The 12,313-nt window shown below is 38.7% G+C and overlaps 1 protein-coding gene across 1 annotated transcript in view; it reads left to right on the plus strand.

Annotated features, from left to right (window-relative positions):
* Positions 1–12,313, plus strand: part of sema6bb (sema domain, transmembrane domain (TM), and cytoplasmic domain, (semaphorin) 6Bb) — a 121,240-nt gene that overhangs the window by 31,304 nt on the left and 77,623 nt on the right. The gene's annotated exons all lie outside the window — the stretch shown is intronic.

Here is a 12,313-nt window from a genome sequence, read left to right on the forward strand (position 1 = left end):
CTGCATTTCCACATTGAAAACATTCGGGATGTGTTTCGAATTGCCTCTCAGTTCTTAAAAATGTGAGTGTCACAATTTCAAGCAGATCAAAACACATCTTCACACATTTGTGCAAAAGTTTAATGTTGATATTATCTTAAGGGGATGAGGAATGTTGGTTTAGACTAAAAAATGATCTCACCTCTTCATGACAGACTCTGACTATTTATCATTTATGTTAGCACTTTTGCAGAGAAAAGCTGTCACATCTGCCAAAGAGTAAGAATGTGAAGTAGAGAGTGTGCAAAAGAATGAATAACAGTGAGTGAGTGACATTTTGTGATACTGTGTCAACTTTTGGGATGTGCAAAAATACATATTCTTAAAACTGACTTGTCAGTGGATGTCTGAATGACTAGTTGACTAACTGGTTTTAAGGAAGCCCTGTATGATTCCACAGGTTTAGGGCCACCAATTAGAAACTATTTTCTATGTCACACAGTATCTTAAAGAGACAGTTCACCCAAAAAGGAAAATTCTCACCCACGCTGTTACTAACATGTATGGCTTTATTTCTTCTTCGGAACACAAGAAAAGAGAAAATATTTAGAAGGATATTTAAACTGTCTTTGCCCTTGTACTGAAAACAAGTGGGACTCAAAACAACATTGGATCCCATTGTATGATTTGTCCCTTTAAATATGTAACTCAAGTGGAACGTACAGTAAAAAGCAAAACATACTGTCGAAGGAGGTGATTTTGTTGCCAGAGATGAAGGGGATGAATTTAAGGACGCAGATTAATGTTAGTTGTCGACTGGTAACATGCTAAAATACGGCACACTAAAAACCATCTCTAAAAAAACCCCCTCTAAATTCCTTTGTTTTTTCCCAAAAATTATGAAAGAAATATCACTGATCGACTCATCAGTTGTTGATCAACTAGCCAACTAGTTGACAATCCTGACCATCCCTAGTCAATACTTTAGAGAGATGAAAGGGAATGGGGTGATTCTTATGCCAGAGGCTCTTTTTTTATTAAATCTTTAAGCTGACCTGAGAGAAGGATTGAGGGGGCGAGAGAAAGAGAGCTCTGGTTAACTGGCAGGGCCCCAGGCAATGAGTATTCAGAGAAAACTTTGATGTTCTGCATGATGATTCTGACCTCATGGTTTCTTCACCACACTCCATTACAACAACGCACAGAGCAAAAGAGACAGACGGCTGTGGTAATTCTTTACTGTGGTCTGTGGTTTGAGGTTTTTTTTTTGTTTTTTTTAGGAACTACTAGCTACTGTGAAATTAAGCAGTCTTAGATTCCCTTTTGCTTTTCTACTCTAGTTTCTGTAGCTTTTTTAACTTTCATATGTTAGTTGCAGTGGTGTTTGTAGCTAATGAATACATGATTTTCATAATTCTGAACTGAATCCATTACATTTGAACTTCTTGACAGGTGACTGTGTCTTTGAACTGATCAATGAATCTGACTGCGTGGCGGGTTTGGTGCTTAACTGATTTGGAAATCAACTGGAAAAAAGGTTTCGACTGACATGTAAAGCAACCAGCCACAGTTCGTTTTATTTTATGTTCCGTTCAGAAATGTAGCTGCTTTTCAGTATTGGTCAGAATTATACATTTTCTTCAGTTGAGAATTCCATATTTATTCGTTAAGTTACAACTATTTTTTCCAATTTTAAATGAATATCAATAAACAGTATTGCACTATTACAATTCTTGCCTATACTGATGGATAGATAGATAGCAGGGCCGGAGTGGGACTAATTTTTAGCCCTGGAGTTTCAAGCCTTAGACCGGCCCACTTTTTTTATTTATTTTTTTGTTCTGGCCTTTTCAGTGCCTCCTTTGTGCTTTCTATTATCCATTTTTTATCTATTATTTTTTGCTCGCATATCGCCAACAACTAACTTTTTTTTTTTTTTGAGCAAGGTGCAGCTGTCAGGGAAGTCAACAGATAATTATGTCATCATTAGGGTTGCCAATTAACTTCAGAAATGGAAAATAAGGGACAATTGTGATTCTTTATGTTTTATTCTTTCAGAAAATAGTGTTTATTCTTGTATTCTTTAAGAAAATAAGTGTTTATTCTTTAAGAAAATAAGGAGCAGAATAAGGGATGCTCCAAATATTTGTACTGTACCATAATGTAGGCTGTTTGCCTGAAGTTAAAAAGAAGTAATAATCTCAGACATAATCACAATTATTCTAAAAATAATTTTAATGTTATACAAAAAATGTCATTGACCTGTGTAAATTGTACCATTATAGAACTGTGAATTCACAAGTGTAGTAATTTAGGAGGTGAAAATACTGTGAAATTACATGCATACAAATGGCATGAAATTTGAAAGCATAACAACTGAAGGTCAATGAAACGTCAGTCAATAAAGCATTATTTTTTAAAACAATAGCACTTAAAGTTTTGAACTAAAATATTATTGCAACTATATCCTTTGAATGAATAAAAATGCATATTTTTCAAATAAAGAAAACTTAGAGAGTGTGGTGCTTCTGGTGCTTGGATTTGTACTTTAATAATGAGGTCCAAGTTTAAGAATAGGCTACTAGAAGTTTATTTATTTTTATTTTTTTATGTATTTTTTCTCTCTCTCTCTCTCTCTCGCGCTCTCTCTCTCTCTCTCTCTCTCACACTCTCTCTGTTTAACAGTATTACAATGAAAGATGTCTTCCCTCAGGTAGATTGAATGTTTTCCTGCCTTGCTAAATGTTGGTCTCATGATCAATAAGTTGCTTGCATTGGCCAAAGCTGATTTGACAGAGTCAAAACACAGACGGTGCAGGTTGCCGTTAGCGTGTGTCCCGCACGCTGTGAAGCAGGAGCAGCCGGCAGAGGATTCCGCTTGGTCTTAAAGCCTTCCGCAAACGGCTACTTCACAAAACAATGATTTGAGCAAAAATAATGATTAAATATCAATTTAGAATTTGTTATTGATATGGTCTGGTGAAAATAATAATAAGGGCTGAGAGAAAATAATAGATAAAAAGAGTGGGGCTGCTATGAGTGCAGGCACTCTAGGGACAGCCTCCATATCAACCCAGTGGCATGACAACACCGCGGCCCTCGCAGCCAAAATAACAGACCGGCCCACCGGGAATCCTCCCGGTGCTCCCGATTAGCCAATCCGGGCCTGATAGATAGATAGATAGATAGATAGATAGATAGATAGATAGATAATGCTTTATTAAATTATGCTCTTTTGATGCTTTATATCTCTTTGACTCTTATTTTTTTTTAAATATATATTTTATTAGTTTATAATCGATCTGGTTGCTATCAGCTGACAAGAATTATGTGGTTTTCATAGACTGATCAGCATTGTATGGCCGTCAGTGCATCTTCTCCACCTTTGATTGAAGAATAAAAACTCTTGGACAGATTTAAAATTGCTTTCCTGTTGTTTCCTAACCTTTAATGTCCCTTAATTAAAGTATTGATCCACTCCTGGTTTACGTAGATCTGAATCACAGACACCTTCGATATAGTCTTGTTTTGTGACATTAAAAGTCACTAAAACGCGCTCAACAAGGCTGTTCCTTGATAAATCTGCTGCCAAGAACTTGCCAGTGACAAGTACAAATGTGTCTTCTGTAACAAACTGAGAACGAAAGTTTAGCCGTTCTTTTTAGTGAAGGATTGGGAAAGGAAATGTTAGTATATGCAGCTACCTGTGGTGATTCAATCTGAGCGACGCGTGAATGATACTGAGACAGAAAGAGACAGAGCGAGTTACTGGACATAAACCGTCATTTGTATTCAGTTCATGCCCACTTCCATACTGTCCGTTTATCATCCTTGCCTAGAGGTGGATATGCGTGCATTATTCTGGTAGAACTTTATGCTCACTACTGCGACATTGTGGATTCCTGTGGAGTGTGTGATGATGGGGTTGGGTGTCTGTGTGAGTTTGTGTCCCCCTTTGGTGGTATAAGATTGCTTAAAATCTGTGACGGGCCCCAGAGGAGAGTCGATTCAGTCCAACTCAGTGTGAGGTTGAAACCTCCGTGTTTCTCCAGGGTGGTGGATGTGATCAACGGGGTGGGGAGAGACAGGCTGATGGAGATGGTGAGAGCCAAGGCTGTGCCTGGGGAATCTGATGTGTCTGTGTATGTGTCAGTAACTAGGGTGCAGGAAGAGGGAGAAGCAGCACTGAAGATTCACTTACACTTACATCCAGAGATCAGATTTAGAGATCTGGTTCAAACATACAGGCGCGGGAAGCCAGACTGCCAGCATGAACCTTTTCCGTTTATCTGCTCTCAGTCAGCACAGTCAGTTGACACTTGGAACATATGGTTTCTTGTGTGTTGTTCTGGTTCAGTGTGTGCCATATCAGTTATCAGCCACTTTTCTTTTTAGAAAAAAATCAGATTGAGCCAATAACTAACTGTTGTAGCCTTGATATATATCATTCAGTAGTAGTAATTAATATTAATATAGCCCCCCAAAATATTTATTAATTCATTCATTCATTCAAAAAGTTTTTTGGTCATAACATGAATATAATTGTTGGCATATCGTATTAGCCAGAATTTTATAATGGTGTGTCCCTAGTAGTGACATTGTTAAATGATATTATTTGGAAATAAAGTAGCTTTAACTTAATTAAATATGCCATGAACAATTCCATTCCATTTTCCATTAATTTCCTCTTTGAAATGGGCTTTATCCTGTTTCAGGATGGATTGCACTTGCATCCACATAATGAAATGGCTCCACCACTGCGTGCACGCACACACACACACACACACACACACACACACACACAGAAACAATCTGAGTGAAGCTAATGGAGATATTGAAAGAAGGACAGATCCTCCGGATGCAAACGGGACCTGAGTGTCACCAATCCCCCTTCTCAATTCACTTCACATCTATTCTCTCAAATTAGGCTCATTATGCTCTTTTTCTCGTTTCCTTTCGCTGTATATAATTTCGCACCTATGACCTCAGTGTGTGTTTTATCTTCTATTCTTTCCTCTTTTCACATATCTTCCTTTCCTTTTCTTCTTGTCTTTCCTGTGCTCTCAATTCCCTTCCAAAACTCACAAATTTACTTAGGCTTTGCTTGTGCAGCAAATGAAACGGAGTTATTTTCATATTCAATCTTTAGGGTGGACGTTCCTACTTATTTTGCAAGTGATGAAACCAAATCTGTTTGTTCAGACAGTGTCATCAAGATCCTGTATATAATTTTTTTTAAAACAAGGCTATCCCAGGATGTCCCCAAAGTGAGGCTCTGTCAGATTTAGCTAGCTTTGGGGACAAATTTGTCCCTAAACTATAGTTAAATAAACCCTCATGCACCCGTTGTGGCAGCATTAGAGCAAATTCACTGAAAACACAAAGAAAATAGTCTAATTCAGACATCAGAGACCGCTTTATCTGTACTATTCTCCCAGTCTCCCGTTACACACAAATGCATGAAACAAAATGGATTATCCGAATGTGGCGCCCGACACGTATGCAAAAGGGCGACACTAAAGAACCTTCAGAAAGCATGTGCTGCATATTGATTAACATTTGATCCTTTCTGCTTTCATCTTCACTGTTCTCTAGGCTCTTATCCAACCCTCCAGACCTGTCTGTCTGCCTGCTTGACCCTCTTACTCTCTTCTCCTCCAGGGGTGAGGACACATAAGGGCCCGGGTGGTAACGGTCTGCCCAGATTGATTACTGGTCTGCCCCGTGTCAGAATATATTAATGGTTTGGAAATAGTGAAACAAAAGCAAAAACAAAGGAACTGCCTTTTGGTATTTCAAATATCAGCCTTTTGATATATTACGTTATACACACTGCCCATCCAAAAAAAAAACGATAATATTATATCGTAATCTAATATTTTGTTGGACCACCTTTAGCTTTGATTATGGTAAGCACTCACCATGGCATCATTTCGATAAGCTTCTGCAATGTAACAATATTTATTCCCGTCCAGAGTTGCATTAATTTTTTGCCAAGATCTTGTATTGACGATGGGAGAGTCGGACCACTGCGCAAAGTCTTCTCCAGCACATCCCAAAGATTTTCAATGGGGTTAAGGTCTGACTCTGGACTCTGCGGTGGCCAATCCATGTGTAAAAATAATGTCTCATGCTCCCTGAACCACTCTTTCACAGTTTGAGCCCGATGAATCCTGGCATTGTCATCTTGGAATATGCCTGTGCCATCAGGGAAGAAAAAATTCATTGATAGAATCACCTGGTCATTCGGTATATTCAGGTAGTCAGCTGACCTCATTCTTTGGGCACATAACATAATCATCCATGCAGTAATTATCCAACGGGAGGATCTAACCTATTTGCTTAGTTAAATCCGGGTGGTGACTTTTTTTTTTTTAGACAGGCAGTGTATTATACATTAATGGCTAAAGGTTTGGAATAATGAAGATTACAGCTGTGCTGCCTAATATTTGTTGGAAAACTTGATGCTCATAGTTAGATTTAAAAAATAATAATTTTATTTAGCAAGGATGCATTAAATTAATCAAAAGTGACAGTAAAGGCATTTACTGTATAATATTGCTAAATATTTATATTTCAAATAAATGCTGTTAGTTGAACATTCTATTAATTATCAATTTATCAATGCCAAATGAACATTGATAAGAATAGTTTATAATAACGGAGCACCAAATCATTTTAGAACGATTTCTGAAGAATCGTGATTGACACTGAAGACTGAAGTAATGGCTGCTAAAAAATCAGTTGTGCCATCACAGGAATAAACTACTACACTTTAAAATATACTAAAATAGAACATTGTTTTAAATTATAATAATATTTCACAATTAATACTGTTTTTGCAGTGTTTTTGATCAAATAAATACAGCCTTGGAGAGCATAAGAGACTTCCTTCAGAAACATAAAATCATATAGGCCTAAATTATTCCAAATTTTTGACCAGCCCAATTACATGAAAGTTTCTGGCTCGGTCATATCTTTTCTCCATGGAAATCTTGGTATTGTATGTCATAGACACCTACTGTAACTTGTGCCTTTTGGGAATAACAGAAAAGAGCACTAAGGAATTTTGGGAAGGATGATAAGGGCAGATGGATGATCTTGGCTCAGGGATGAGAGGAGTGATCTGATAAATCCAATACTGATGTCAGCGGGGGGATGGCTGTGAAAGATGGAGTGAAAGGAGGAGGAATAGGTGGAGGAGGGGAGAGAATTATGTCTGTAAAAATGCTCCGCCAGCACTGGTGGAGGTGCCTGTCTCTCAGCCTCAGGCTGTAAGCAGGGGCTTGGTTGTGATCATCGCTGTCATAACTGGCTACAGACATACTGCTAACTAATGGCAAAGTCATTCTAACTTAGTCTGTGTTTCTTTCACCATATGAACAGATTTTTACACTGTGTCCTATCCAAGCATGACATGATAAAGTGACGAGTGATTAGAAGTATTTCCATGTTATCATTCAGTAATTTGGGGTCAGTTATATTTTCTTTTTTTTTTTTGAAAGAAATTGACATAGTTATTCCGCAGTTATGCATGAAATTGGTCAAAAGTGACAGGAAAGACTCTAAAAATTCAAATAAATGCTGTTCTTTTGAACTTTCCATTAATCCAAAAACTGTTTTCAACATTAGTAATAAGAAATGTTTCTTGAGCAAATTAGCATAATAGAATAATTTCTGAAGGATCATGTGACCCTGAAGACTGGAATAATGGCTGCTGTCAATTCAACTCTGCCATTACAGGACATACATTTTAAAATATATTACAATAGATATATAGGCTATGTATTTAATTGTAGTAATATTTCACAATATTACTATTTTTACTGTATTTTTGATCAAATACGTAAAAGCAGCCTTGGTGGGCATAAGAGACTTCTTTCAAAAAACAAAAAACTAACAAAAAAAAAGCTCTTGTTATTTTTAGCCACCATTGCTAATTAGGAATTACAAGAAGAGTCTATTTTGATTTTCTATAAGAAAATTTAGTATGTTTTTGGAACTCTACATGTCTGTCTGTAATTCAAAAAATACAATTGCTCGCTTCTATCTCAAAGTCAGTCTTTTCTCAACGCTTGGTTACATGACAACTGTAATTTTTTACACACTCCTGCGTCTACATCCTTGTAATGCACCATCCTCATTTGCAGCGTTATCTGACGTAACATGAGCTATAGTACGTAAGCGACCTTACAGTGCACTTTCTATGTCTTCCTGTCTTGCTAGTTCCCTCTCTCTCTGCTAGGTCATGTTTTATTGGTTTGTCTGCTGAAGGAAGATGCTAGGAGTTGTCCCCCCTGACAGTAATGGAATAGTTCTCTCCTGCTCTGCTAGCAGTTTCCACGGCAACAGCTGGGAGGGGGTAGGTTGGGGGGGTGGTATGAAAGCTGCAGTGCCATAGAAAGTATTCATATTGTTATGTTTTGTATCCGCATCGATAGTGCAGACACACACATGCGGTAACCTGTGAAATGAGGCAGCGCAGACGTGACGCAGCTCTGCATCTGTGAATTCATTGTATTCATGATGGATGTTTGTCATCACGATTCACCTGACCCAACACTCCGAGAGTGAAATGTCTGACACTGTCGGCTGATCTCATTATTATTTCCACCGGTAATAACGATCATCCATCACTCTGCGAGACTTTGATTGCTGCCTCGTAACGAGAGGTGGAACTGGCAGAGAGGAATTCTGTGACATTTCTGTAATCACTCTATGGAATCTTTTATTATCTAGGAACGTCGTCTCGACTCGACTGCACGGTCCATTTCACCAACATATGAGATTTTCTATCAGTCAACTTCCCCTGTTATTGATCCTGTACAGATTACTGCCAAAAGTCTCAATCAGACGCCTAATTTCTAACCGTTCCACCCCTCCACGCTTGAACTGACTGTGAACGAGTTCATTTATAAACGACAAACAGCATGTCCCACACCAACTTTAACAGCACAGCACAGCAAACTGGTATTTCTTTCCAGTACATTGACATAGTATCTCGTAGTCTATGTGTGTGTAATTCTATCCATGGCGCTCTACCTACGGGAGATCAGGGTTGCAGTGGGTTGAGGGGGACGGAGGGGCTATATTTAGCTGACCTGGGTGCCCGTTAACACGGGGTGGTGGACAGGGAGACAGGTGCAGACCTGCCATTATGGAAGAACAGAAAGCCCCCATGGGCACAGAACAGACCTCTAGTTGACAAAAATAAACCTCTCTCCTTCTGTGTGTGCGTGTGTTTCTATACACACACACACACACACACACACACACACACACACACACACACACACATATATATATATATACACCAAATCCTTTTCTATTTGTTTGTATTCTCCTGGTTGTACAGTGTGCTTACAGAAAAGGGCCGATAATAGAAAGAACGAGAGAGGGAGCGTGAGAGAGAGAAAGCTATACATAAAGAACCTGTCCCTCAATTATCAGAACCTCTAAACAAATCCCCATGCCTTTCCCTGGCCCTTTCTATATCCACACACACATACTCGGGCTTTCAGCATTATGGACATTAGCTCGCCTGTGCTTTTGAAAGCTGTGAGTGACACTAACTATAGGCTGTGCCTTTCACTGCAGGTCTGGTTGTTTAAGAGTGGAACAGACAGCTTGTCACCAGGTCGTCATAGTGACAGCGACCTCACTGCCACTAACCAGCAGCCTGCCTGTGTGTGTGTGTGTGTGACTGACCGCGCAAGAGGCCCACTCTCCGTCTCGGTGCCTGTGTGCCGAGAAAGCAGATATGTCCTGATTACTCTAACACGTTTGGCCTTGTAATAAAGCACACCGCTAAAATTGGCTTTCAGATGCTTTTAAAAGGCGTTTGGAAACGCTGTTTGGATTGCACACAAAAAAAGGCCACAGTTTTAAATTTGCAGCTTTCGGTTCATAATTCTTGCGTGCATCCCTGCTGTGCTGGCGAAGATCACCGGGTGACTAATGGCACAGTCAGAATACAACCTGCACAACTCTATTAGAGAGCAAATTCATCACGGTTTGTAGCAACAGAACATTTGTTTTTGCTGGGTGATGGCTGTAGGTGGGGAGTTAAAGGGATAGTTCTCCCAAAAATATAATTCTCTCATTTAATAACAGTGTTGTTCCAAACCCATATGACATTTTTTATTTATTTATTTTCTGTGGATCACAAAAGAATGTTGGTGCAGCTTTTTTCCATACAGACAAACTAAAGTATCTGTCAGGTTTCATTCACTCAAACTCAAACCAAAATTGTTGGGCCTCTTTGCCATTTTAAATTGACTTTTAAATAGATGAATGTGAATGACATTTGAAAGCCAATGATGATGGTTTTCAGCGAAAACCGATTTGACATTCAGCTGTTCTGGCTGCACAAAATAAAAAGCCTGTTCATTTTCTCCATAGGCAAATAGATTTTTAACTTACAACTTTTAAAGACAGATCTACTGTGAGGTTTTCAAACAGCATTATTTGCTTCTGTTGAAGCCATCAGGCTGCGTTTCAACTTTATTTATTTTTTTTAAAAATGATGGAATTTTGTTGCTGTCTCTTCACTACATTTTCCCTTACTCCATATACAGTATTTGTGAATATTGCTGAATATCTGAATATTTTATTTATATATAAATCTTTTTTCCTTCGTTTTTCCATACTCCCTAAGAAAATCTGTAAAAACTTTGGGTCCAATGTACTGTTAATATGAAGGAATATGCAAGGTTTTGCAAGGTTCTGTTATTATTCTGCCCAATATCTCCTTCAGTGTTCCATGGAAGTCAACCAGGTTTGTAATGACATGGGTGATAAAATGAAGACTATCCCTTTAATGCATAAACATATATTGTCATTCTAGTGGTTGATTTTATAGACCCCTCCCCCTCCTTACAAAAAATAGTCATGCGCACACACTTACATTCAATCAAACCCAAGCGGGTCCCTCTGGGAAGCCACCATATGAGGCATTAGTGTGTAATTTGAGATTATGAGGTGGACCGGAGGTTTAGCGATTTTATCGGAGGCTCCATTTCAGTCACAGAGCCAAGGTCAGATTTGCAGCGAGGGGACGGGGAAGAGGGGGAGTGCTGGTGCATGATGGGAAGGGGCCCATTGGGGCCTGTGTGTGCAGATGATAGGGGTGAAAAAGAGCTTGAGGCGGAGAATTGAGGAGATTGAAGGCGGAGATTGTGCATATCGTGGATGGAGAGTGCTAAGGGCTAAAGGAAAGAAAGAGGAGGTCACCAGCAGAGGAAAGCAGGGAGAGAGGGAAAGTTTGGAAGGGTTATTATCTCAGGATGCGATGAGAGATGGGAGAAGTGAGCATTTGGCACGTAGGCTGGTCGGGCTGAAGCACAGGCCAATTTAATCTACGATAGATTCTCCTCTGCTCACCCGCAGCAAGACAGAGGAGAGGGATGTCGCACGAGTCAAGAATAGAAAAGAATCCTAGAGAAAGGATAGAAATCACAGCTGATTCCTTTAACTTTACACTGCATGATTATGATAAATGGGGTCCTATTTTACAGCCTAAACCTCTGTCAAGCATTACAAATCGCTCAGGATTTGTTTAAAACTCCCAGACTTTTAAGTGATTGGTATGAAAGCCCTTAAATTCCCCTTTGAGACATGAGCGCGTTCGGAAAGGAAATCTGAAGTGCACTCAAGTATCGGTACAAACTAGCGTCCCGCTGTGTACAAACTACCTCGAGTGTTGACAAAGAGATATGCTGAGGTAATAGAGTTTCAAATCCTTCCGTCTATATTAGAGCGAGAAAAGAATGAAAGCAGAGATAAATGCTTATCCATGAACTTCTCTTTTTTTTTCTTTCATGCACTGTAAAATAATCTGTTTTTACACAGATATGAGTCGATCTGGTTGTTTCTGTAACCATACATATCCAGTGGGATAGAGTGAGTGGAGCTGAGCAGATGCTTTCTATTCACTCTCTAAGGGAGGCAAGTTGTCGACTTGTGTGGGGGATTGTTGATTGACAGCAGAGCAGAGAGGATCAAAAAGTTGAGAAAAACCTTATGACAATTCACATCTCCATAGTAAGGTAGCCTAGATGAGCCAGTATAGTTCAGATTTTTACTTGGCCTGCCAACATTTTCACTTGCCCCCTCACAAAATCATTATCAATTTTTATATAAAAGTATATTATATTATTTATTTTTATTATATTTATTTATCAACATTTTTTGTTCAGTGCAGTTATAAGTGGGACATTTTTATATTGTATATTTTTTTAATATAATTGTGTAGCCTATTTTATCATTTTATATACATTTTTATTTTTGCATTAAATTATCTTTACATTTTTACTTAATTATATTAATAGTAATA

This window comes from Barbus barbus, assembly GCF_936440315.1.
Source record: "Barbus barbus genome assembly, chromosome: 28".
In the NCBI taxonomy this organism is placed as follows: Eukaryota; Metazoa; Chordata; class Actinopteri; order Cypriniformes; family Cyprinidae; genus Barbus; species Barbus barbus.